We start from the raw sequence: 10,653 nt of genomic DNA on the forward strand, positions 1-10,653 counted from the left end.
ATATCTTTCATGTCTTTAAATTTTTGAACACATGAAATATAGTTAATATTTCAACATTTTTGTCTACTAATTCTAACATTTATTTTGTTCTGAGTTTATTTTGATTGATTATTTGCCTTACTATGTGTTGTAGTTTTCCTCATCCCTAGTAATAATTTACATACCTGGTAATTTTTTATTGGGTGCCAGTCATTGTGAATTTTACCTTGATATGTGCTTTACAGTTCTATAAATATTCTTACTCTTTGTTCCAGGACACAGTTATGTTATGTGGAAATGGTGGGTTTTTTTCTGGTCTTGCTTTTATGATTTATTAAGTGGGACCTGAATAGTCTTCCATATAAGGCTAATTGTTCCCCACCACTAAGATGACATCCTTGTAAGTATTCAACATAATGCTCTATGAACCATAAGATTTTCCTTCATGATTTCTGGGTACAGACACTACTCTGATTCTGTATGGGTACCAGGTACTTTGGTACTCTTGCTCTACCTTTGCAGGTGATTCTGTTCCTGGCGTCTTTCCTCACATGCATTTGCTAGTCAGTACTCAGGTGAAAATTCAAGGGAAAATCTGCAGATCATTAAGTATCTGTCTGTAAAGTTCCTTTTCATTCCCAGTACTTTTTCCTGTGTACTAGCTACCTTGTTCACTGCACACTTTCAGCTCCATCTCAAGCCAGGGAATCATCCAGTCTCTACCTGGGTCCCCCTTTTCTGGGTCCAGTCTGTAGAGACTGGAATCTGTCTTAGGACAGCATAATCATAGGATAATCATAAGACTCACATCATTTTTCTCCTTTCTTTTAGAAGTTGTTGTTCTTCATTACATGATATCTAGTGTCTTGGAAACCATTGTTTTATATATTTTCTTCACTTATTGGTCATTTAAGGTAGAAATGTAAATCTGGCCCTGCTACTCCATCTTGGCCCAAAGTGTAATTCAGTTTCCAGCATATTTGTTTGTTTATTTTTAAAAATATTTTATTTATTTATTCACCAGAGAGAGAGAGAGAGAGAGAGCACAAGTAGGCAGAGCAGCAGGCAGAGGCAGGGGGAGAAGCAGTCTCCCCGCTGAGCAGAGAGCCCCATGTGGGACTCAGTCCCAGGACTTTAGGATCATGACCTGAACCCAAGACAGACGTTTAACTGACTGAACACCCAGGTGTCCCAGTTTCCAGCATATTTATTTAGAGAAGGATAATGGGTACTATTCATTATCAGGAATAAAAGGGAATAATGGAAAGAAAGAGAGGAAGAAATCTGCTTTTAAATAAATCTTACAGGGTGCCTGGGTGGCTCAGTGGGTTAAGCCGCTGCCTTCGGCTCAGGTCATGATCTCAGGGTCCTGGGATCGAGGCCCACATCGGGCTCTCTGCTCAGCAGGGAGCCTGCTTCCTCCTCTCTCTCTGCCTGCCTCTCTGCCTGCTTGTGATCTCGCTCTGTCAAATGAATGAATAAAATCTTTTAAAAAAAAAATAAATAAATAAATCTTACAGAAAGATGTTGTTGGGAAGTAGCAAAATGAGAAGAAAAGAATAATGTGGAGTTCTTCATTAAGCTAAATTTATTTCATTGAAATGTCAGTTTCTTATGCTAATATATATTTGCTACCTTTGTGTGTTAAAAGGACTTTCATCCTATTTTGTTTTTTACCTTGTAAAATAAAAAATTGATCATTCGTCCAACTGAAAAAAATACTGGCTTATCAAATTCTAATGTCTGGGAAAGAGTGGTAAATTGGGGTACTAAAAACAGATGGCTGGGAAATAATTGATTTCTAAGGTTACAAATAAAAAAGCTGTGGGCTCTTTGAAGGTTGAGATTGTATCTTTATTAAGCATTCTGTTTCCAGTGTCCAGCACATAACTGATGCTCAGTATATGTTTGTTGAATGAATGAATGAATTTGGTGCCTAACCACATAATACTCAAGGACTGCTGGTCTGGCAGGTCCAGGAATTTTCCAGTGTAGCCCTCTTGTTAATTGATCTGCTTCATTAAAGTGGAAGCAGTGAGACTAATTGGCTTTGACACAGGCTAATTTCCCCAGGTCAGTGATGTGGTTGTCACACACCTCTCAGTAAATAAGCTGATGTCCAAGGCACCTGAGGCACAAGACCTAATCAGTTGGCAGGATCTCGGACCATGACAACATAGGGAGAGAAGAAACAGTACTGGTGAGTTTGCCAGGATTCTGGAACACAGACACAAAGGACTGACCCGGAAGATACCTGCTCTGTGGGTTACAACCCTGGCTGCTCCTTAGAATCACTTGAGATGTTTTTATAAGATATAGAACTAAACCCTATATCCAGCAATTCAGACTCAATTCTCTGAGATGGGGAAGGAAATTGGAATATTTTTAAAGCTCTTATGCAAGTCTACCGTACAGCTAGGGTTACAAATTACTGTGTCAAGCCAAGAAATTAATAATCCCTTTCTGTCTTTGTTAGTCTCTCCCATCAAAAGATGTCCTATTCTCCAGTAAGACAATACGAGTAAGAGATATGCATTAGAAAAATGCCAAGTCAGGGGTGCCTGGGTGGCCCAGTGGGTTAAGACCTCTGCCTTCAGCTCAGTTCATTATCCCAGGGTCCTCGGACTGAACCCTACATTAGGCTTTCCGCTCAGCGAGGAGCCTGCTTTCTCCTCGGTATCTCTGCCTACTTGTGATCTCTGTCTGTCAAATAAATAAATAAATAAAATCTTTTAAAAATAAAAGAAAGAAAAAGAAAAATGCCAAGTCGGATGTTGGCAGATACTCCCTTTATTTTGGTATCAGTGCCATTTTTCTGTTAAAAGCCCCCATTTCCGTTCTGCAGGAGGACATTACAATTTAAAGCAATTAGGCAAGCATCCATCTAATTTAGTGTGTCCGTAGTCAAATTCAAGTCAAACCATTTCAATCGCGATCCAGTTCAAAATCCCTCCTCCGAATTGCCTTTCTTCCCTACTCTTACTGAGTTTCCAGGGAAGAAACCTCATGCTTGACTTTTGTGAAAGCAGCAGGGAGATGAAGTCAGGAAGAATAAGCTGACTGATAGAGGCCAGGTGGGGGCAGGAAACTGGAGCTGGTTACAGTCACTTCTCTGCTGATTCCAGATGGCCAGTGTCATCACCCAGTCTGGTTGTGTGTATCTTCCTGCTGGCTCAGCAGTCCCTGAATTTTCCCGGCTCGCTGCCATTTGCCTCTGCTTTATTTCCAGAGGGCCGATCTACCCTGAGTCTCTGCTTTGGGGTTCCTTCATGTCCACCCAACATTTATAAGGCCTGAGGCAAATGGAGACACACTATCTTAAGTCTATATATTTCAGAGTTATAAATAAGGTTGATAAACTGTCCAATGAAATATGTTTTATCCTCCTAACTCAAAATATATACTTTGTAAGGACAAATCAAAAAAATACATATAAAGCTGAGAGTGAGCAAAATATCAGTTGAATACACGTGAATTTAATTTTTGTTCCACATGCCAGGCAGTCTCTTGATGGGATGTCAATGTTAGGATGAGTAATAGTTCAGAAATTAGTATATATTTGTTTCCTGGAATCTAAATTTTTGAGACATCATTTCAAGTAAAGTCACTAATTAAGGTGATATAATCAAAACTTTCAGCTATAACTTGTATTCTTGTGTTCACTAATGAACACATGGATTAAAAAATGAAATGTAATTATATTCAAACTATAAAATTTGGATGAATTTTTAGGAAAATTTAAAGGAAATATAAACAAATAAAATTTTCCCCTATGTTTCCTAGGTTGTTAAGTAAGATTTCTTCTAAAATATTTTAAACTATTTATTAAAATTAAAAGGCAAACTACAAATTATAGTGAATATCAGTTCATTTTTCACAAAATTTTAAATCAAAGTGATTCCATTAAAACTGAAAAAAATTTTTTTAATTTTAATTCTTATTAAAATTTTTATAGAAACAGAACTATTTGTAATTCTAAAATTTAATGTCCATGAAATTGCCAGTATAAAGGAAAGTAATCTTGCTTCATGACGGCTACACTAGATCTACAATATATATACACTTAAGGCTCATATGAGCAATACTGTAATTATTTCTCAGCTCTCAGGTTAGGTGTTAAAAACAGTGGTCCAATTCATGAGCATCTCTGGAAATACAAACAAAAAATGAAGAGACCAAAGAAAATGGACAGTTGTCACAATGGGGAAATTGATATTTCAGTATAGTAGAAACTTCTATATGCACACTATTTGAGAGGAAGGATTTACAAGTTAATTAACTTGGTGTTTTTTTTCTCCCCAAGAGTTTTCAACAAATGCAATGCTATAATCCTTCCCACACCCGCAAGCAGCCTCTACATGAGTGCAGATCACAAACCTTCCTGGCTGTGGACGCAATTGCCTGTTTCCAGTATCTGAGGGAGTGGAGAAGCTCTCTCTGAGGCCTGAATAGTGTCAGTCAGAGAGCAAACTTTTAGGGTTTTATGTTGGACTGCACCACTTCTGACCTCAGATCCTGAGTGGCAGCAGCACCATGTAATTCTTCAGCAAATGCATTTGTTGGTGACTTGCAGAGCCCTGGAAAGATGGGGTCCAGGAAAGGGCTCCCTCTTGCCTGAGACTAAGGCTGGTATGGAAACATTTGCTTCTTTGGTCTCTGGGGAATGAGGGTTTTCTTAGCAGGCCGATCTGTGCTTCTGACCTTCTTATTGGACCTCTGGGGCCCTAGGAAGCTTGGACTCCCTGTTAGAACCACCTTGGCTCCATGGAATACTGGGAGATAATTTGTGGCTGTTCCTGACTTGTCCTGCGCCCTCTCTATTCCCTTTGCCTGAGCACTGGCATCCTCTGACGTGCTTATGGGTTCTGCTGCTCAACACATTCCAGATGGGAAACTGGTGCCAACTTCTATGTTCAGATTTATCCCTCAACTTCACAGGCTGTTCCCTGGGGATCCTCTTTATAGGAAACCATGGCGAGTGCTCCCCCTTCTTAAGAGTGGGAGAATGTGGAAAGAGAAAAGCTTCCAACTCTAACGCTCCAAGATGTCTTCAAGAAGTCTCCCTGGTGTTTCTCTATAATCTCTCTGTAGATCCCCCCTCTAGCGGTGGAGTGAGGATCAAATGCACTTCTGATCTGCTCCATTGTCTTTGTTTTTCACCAGGCTGGTCCTCGCATCAGTATTTATGTCTGTTCTCCCAGGAAGAGGCTCATTGCAAGGGGTAAGAAAGTAACATTGTAGATTGCCATTTTGAAGCCATCCAAAGACCGATCACCACCTGGCTGTGGCAGACAAGGCTTGATACCACATTGTAGGATGGAGGACATCATTTTTTTCATGACATTCATGACTTTTTTTGTCCTAGAGTTTAACACCAGGTTGACTCCACAGTCTGTGAACCAGCTTTCCAAACCACACAAAGACTTTTTCAGAAATCTCTGCCCTCTTCTGCTAAACAGTTCAGGTATCATCATTTTCTGTCAGTCTTTGTCTCTTTTAAACTACAAAATGTTTGCCTACCTTTAAAACCAAAAAAGATTCGGAGTGCCTGGGTGGCTTAGTGGGTTGAGGCCTCTGCCTTCAGCTCAGGTCATGATCCCAGGATCCTGGGATTGAGCCCCACATCGGGCTCTCTGCTTAGCAGGGAGCCTGCTTCCTCTGCTCTCTCTCTCTGCCTGACCCTGCCTACTTGTGATCTCTGTCTGTCAAATAAATAATAATAATAAAAAAAACCAAAATCCTTTCAAAAAAAACTCAAAAAGAAGCTTATAAAGTTTGTTTCAAATGAGCTGCAAAGAGGGGAAAACCATATTTTTCTTGTAATAGTTTTTAGACAGAATACTTGACTCTATTTCATAACACAAATTCCCCTGGATGAAATATTATTTCTTATCCCAGGCATGGCTGACTCTCTGAAAGGCACTGTAGATAATTCCACTTGGTATCTGCTATGTCTGTAATTTACTGGGTCTGCCAAATGCTGACTAAACAAATCATGTTAGTTGACTCCCAATGGGGTTTTCCTCTTTGATTCACAATGGGCAGCTATCTCCATCTCTCCATCATATCTAGTTAACATCTTTCATGCTTTGTGTGATTGTAAATAGTATTTAATTTAGAACTTTGTAAATTAGAAAAATGGCATAATTTTTAAAATGCATTTCACAACCCATGATTATAGAGTTGGGAAAAGAGAAAGCAAAAATATCTGTTTGTTTGGTTTTTGTTTTTGTTTTTTGTTTGTTTTGTTTTGGTTTTTTTGTTTTGTTTTGTTTTTGTTTTTTTGAGGGCAAGAGTGGAGATGGTTTCTAATGAAGCTTTCTCATGCAACTGGAAAATTCCCACAGCTGAAATACTGGCTGTCTGTCAACCATCTAGTTGAAAGACTTCCTCGCCCTGAGAGAAAATGGGAATGTGAGAACGTCAAGAAAAAATGAAGCCCTACTGCTTTTCTGCTTGGTTTTATGCAGGTTTTAAAAAGAAGAATCCTGCCAGGAGTTTTGGGCTGTGCTGTTGATATAAATTTTAGAAATTTGACTTAGAAGAAACCTTGAGTGTGATTTCATGAATTCATTCTGCCAGTGAAACTCATTGCTACCTGAGGTGTGCCTGTCTCTGTGCTCACTTGGGACCCAAAGTTGAATTAGACATGGTCCCTGTCCACAGAAATTCCTGACGTCCTGTTCTTGAGACCCTTGCAATCCACAGGGCTCAAATTTGGTAACTCAAATTTATCAGTTTGCCCAAGAATGTTCATTCTACAGAGAGTTGACTCATCCTAAACAAACCAGAACAGTGGTTTGCTCTTACCATATACATATATGGTAAGAAATATACGTATTCTAAGTCAGTACTTTCTATGCAAAGCAAGATGTTAACATCTAAACAGCTTGTGCCCAGCAATGAGCCAAGTACAGTTATCTCATCTAATGTAGACTGCAAATTAATCTTATGTAGGTATTACTGAACTCATTTTGTGTGACTCAGAAATAGAAGTTGGAAGATAAAAAGTTGCTCAAGGTCATACAGTTAGCAAAGGGTGAAACCTTAATTCCAGCAGGACTGCTTGATTTTAGAGCCCCTCCAATTTAATGATCCTGAGTTCATTTAATCGTATTAAATTCTGCCTTTGGTTCTTAGGTCAATAGCACTTTATTCTTTCCATTTATTCTAGATGTCAACTGCTTAATGAATCTACTTTCCCTAACTATTCAAAAAAAAATCTACTGCAATTTTCTCCATTTGGTTTTTTAACCATGGATGGAGCAGAAACTTTTTTCCATTTGGGGAACAATCTGCTAAAATCTAAACATGCCACAGTTTGGTTATTTCATCATGGTCTCAGTGAGAAAAAAGAAAGAAATCATAACATTTTTCTTTTTTCCCTTCTTCCATCCTTCCTTCCCTTCTTTCTTATTCTCCCCTTTTCTTTCTGTCCTTTATTTCTAATTTAAAAGCACCATATATTAGGCCCAATACACTCCTATCTTCATGGGAAGAAGCATATGTATGCAGGTAATTATCAGGAAATACGTATATTCAATAATAGAAAGATATCCAAAATACAGTTCCAGCCTGGAAGACAGTTCCTAGAGGAAGTGGAGCCAAAGAATCTTTCACCCAAGAAGATGCTTGATCTTGATGCTTGAAAAATGAATAGGCAAGAGGAAGGGTGATTTGGAGAGAAAGCGTGTGTCTTTGTTGGCAACAGATTCCTATACCAGCGACTACTAAATGCAATATTAAGAAAAGGAATGGAGATGCAGAAGGGTCAGAGCCAAACAAGTATTGTATTAATATTGGCAATGTGGGTGTGGTTTCCAAAGACAAGTGTTCTGCTGCTCTCAGTGGTGTTAGTGTGGAAGATGAGGCAGCTGCTGGAATGGCACCATGCCAGTCAGTGTGGATGGAATGACTCTGTCTCATAGAAAGTATGATGCTAAATACTTCATCTTTTCTCAGGACTTTTTCTGTTTGTTATAAAAGCCATTTGACATGGTACAAATTAGAGCAAGGCTGTGATGCAAAGCATTTATTTTCTCAGAATTTTTTAATGCAAGAAGAGTGGGGTCTTCATGATGATTTAGACCAATCCTTGGTGATGGGGATGAAACCCACCTTCCTGGAGCACATGGCTGCACTAGATTAGAGTTCTGTCAATAAAAGGAGGGAGGAAATGGCTGCCAGTCAGGCACTGAGCAATGTCTGCTACAGAGCAAATAAGAAAATTGAGGGACTAGGTGATTGACATTTGCAATAGCATACAGATGGTGCATTTTTGTACCAATGAAGAAGGAGCATTGCATATTTTCTCTCTTTTTTAGTATCATGTACATCATTATAGGTCACATATAATGGTCTGCAGAGGACTTTTCATTAGTTTTTGTTTTGTTTTATTGTATCTTTATTGTTTTTGAAATAGTCTTTATACAGTGCTTTGAATTTATATTCATCATCTGCAAGTGCCGGAGATTTAACTTGCCTTCATTCTTTCCATATCTGAATACCTATGGAAAAGCAAGGAATTTGCTTTCTGGCAAATCAAAGACGGCAAATAAGATCAAAGATGGTAAATAAAAGTGTTTCTTTGGAAAAAAAAAAAGTTTCTTTGGAAACAACAAAATAGAAGCCATCAAAGATCCTAGATGACCTCAGATAAAGCCACCTACCTAGACTGGACGACCTGCTCATCTTTGGACTATTATATAATAAAGAAATTTCTATCTTCTTTGAGGCACTCTATTTTAGAGCCTATTTATTACAACAGCCTATCCTAACACACTTGTTGATCTTTTTTGAAGACAAAATCAGAAGATTTTGACATAAGAAACTGAAATTTAGAATTTTATATAAAATCTACAGATCTTTCTCTTTTAAGAGGTTCTTAATTCAGTATTATTTGAAGCTCTGCTTAGGGCAAAACCACGTGTCCATGCATTTTCACTGTCCCTTTGGCATTGCTTCTTGCCTCCAACACTTCTTGGCTGTGTGACTGGTTGTTTCTGTTTTCTCTCCACCATGGACACAACGATATGTGCAAGGAGGCAGAGAGGGGATCCCTGGCCAACATTTGAAAGGAGAGGATGAAATGAACGTTGTGGACTCGCTACGTCTCTTACTTGGTATTTTATAAAAAGATTAATTTATCAGGTGGAAATACTATAAAGCACGCAGCTCCTCCAGTGAAGGATGATTAAGGATGTAGTAGATCATGGGAAATGGAAAGATAGCCTAGGGAGGACTGCTGAGTGGATTAGACGGGTTAACATGGGTAAGGACTTAGAACAGTGTCAGCAAACAATAAACATACACTTAAGGCTGGATGTTAACTTTATGCAACTTGCCCAAGCTCACAACTAGCAAGTTGAGGAGTACATGGACCTCCTGGATGGACTTTAAATGTTTCAGCTTGTTCGCAATTTTTGCTTACTTTTTGGTTCTGCATGCTGAAATTTTCTTAACTTTACCTTCTATATGACTAATTCTACCTTTAATCATGTTCATTATTTAGTTCACTTACTAAATGAGATGTGGGGGGATTTTTTGGCACTCATATTTTTTTATTTCCAAGAATTTTTCTAGTGCCCTGGTAACTCATTTTTGTATAGCAACTGTTCTTATATTATAGATGTAATATCCTTTCTGTTCTGAGGACACTCGTTTAAATTATTTTTTCAAGTTCTCTTTGATTTCCTGCATTATTTCTATTCCCCTTTCTTCCCCCGTCGCAGGGTCATCTGTTCTGTTTAACCCACTGAGCCACCCAGGTGCCCCTCATCTGTTCTGTTTAAGCATCTGGTGCATTTACTTTCTTTTATTGGTTTTCCTGAAACATCTAATTATCTTGCATTGGCCATTCACATTTAGGAGTGAAGATTTAGCTTGATTTATATTGACAGTTAGCAGGATTTTCTCTGCAGCCATGTGGGTCTTGTTCCCAGCAGGCTTCTCCTAAGGGCTGGTTTCATGCTTTGTGTAAGTGCACTGGTTGTATTGATAGACTTTTAGGTTCATGGATATAAAGCAGACAGACATCCTTCAATTACCATGAACTAGGACTTTGGACTTTGGCTGTGGAAGGCTTTAGCACATTTCTTTCCTGAGACTATCTACTTTTCTCTCCAGTCTCTTTCCATGTGGAAAGTGGAGGGGGGGCAGTCATAAGGCACTTTCAGCTCTACTTCTCTTTCTGGTCCTGTTTCAAAGGCTTTTCTAGGTAAATACCTAGTAATGCAATTGCTGGGTTGTAGGGTAGCTAAACTCCATACTGTTTTCCAGAGTGGTTACAACAGCTTTCATTCTCACCAACAGTATCAAAAGGTTCCCTTTCCTCTACATCCTCATCAACATCTGTCATTTCCTGACTTGTTAATTTTAACCATTCTGACTGGTGTGAGGTTGTATCTCATTGAGGTTTTCATTTGTATTTCCGTGATGCTGAATGATGTTGAGCACTTTTTTCATTTGTCTGATGGCCATTTGGATGTCTTCTTTGCACTAATGTCTGCTCTCTTCTGCCCATTTCTTGATTGGATTATTTATACTTCGGGTGTTGAGTTTGATGTTTTTTACAGATTTTGGATACTAGCCCTTTAACTATCATTTGCAAATATCTTCCCCCATTCTATCAGCTATCTTTTGGTTTTGTTGACTGTTTCCTTTGTTGTACAAAAG

This window comes from Neovison vison, chromosome 1 (genome assembly GCF_020171115.1).
Source record: "Neovison vison isolate M4711 chromosome 1, ASM_NN_V1, whole genome shotgun sequence".
In the NCBI taxonomy this organism is placed as follows: domain Eukaryota; kingdom Metazoa; phylum Chordata; class Mammalia; order Carnivora; family Mustelidae; genus Neogale; species Neogale vison.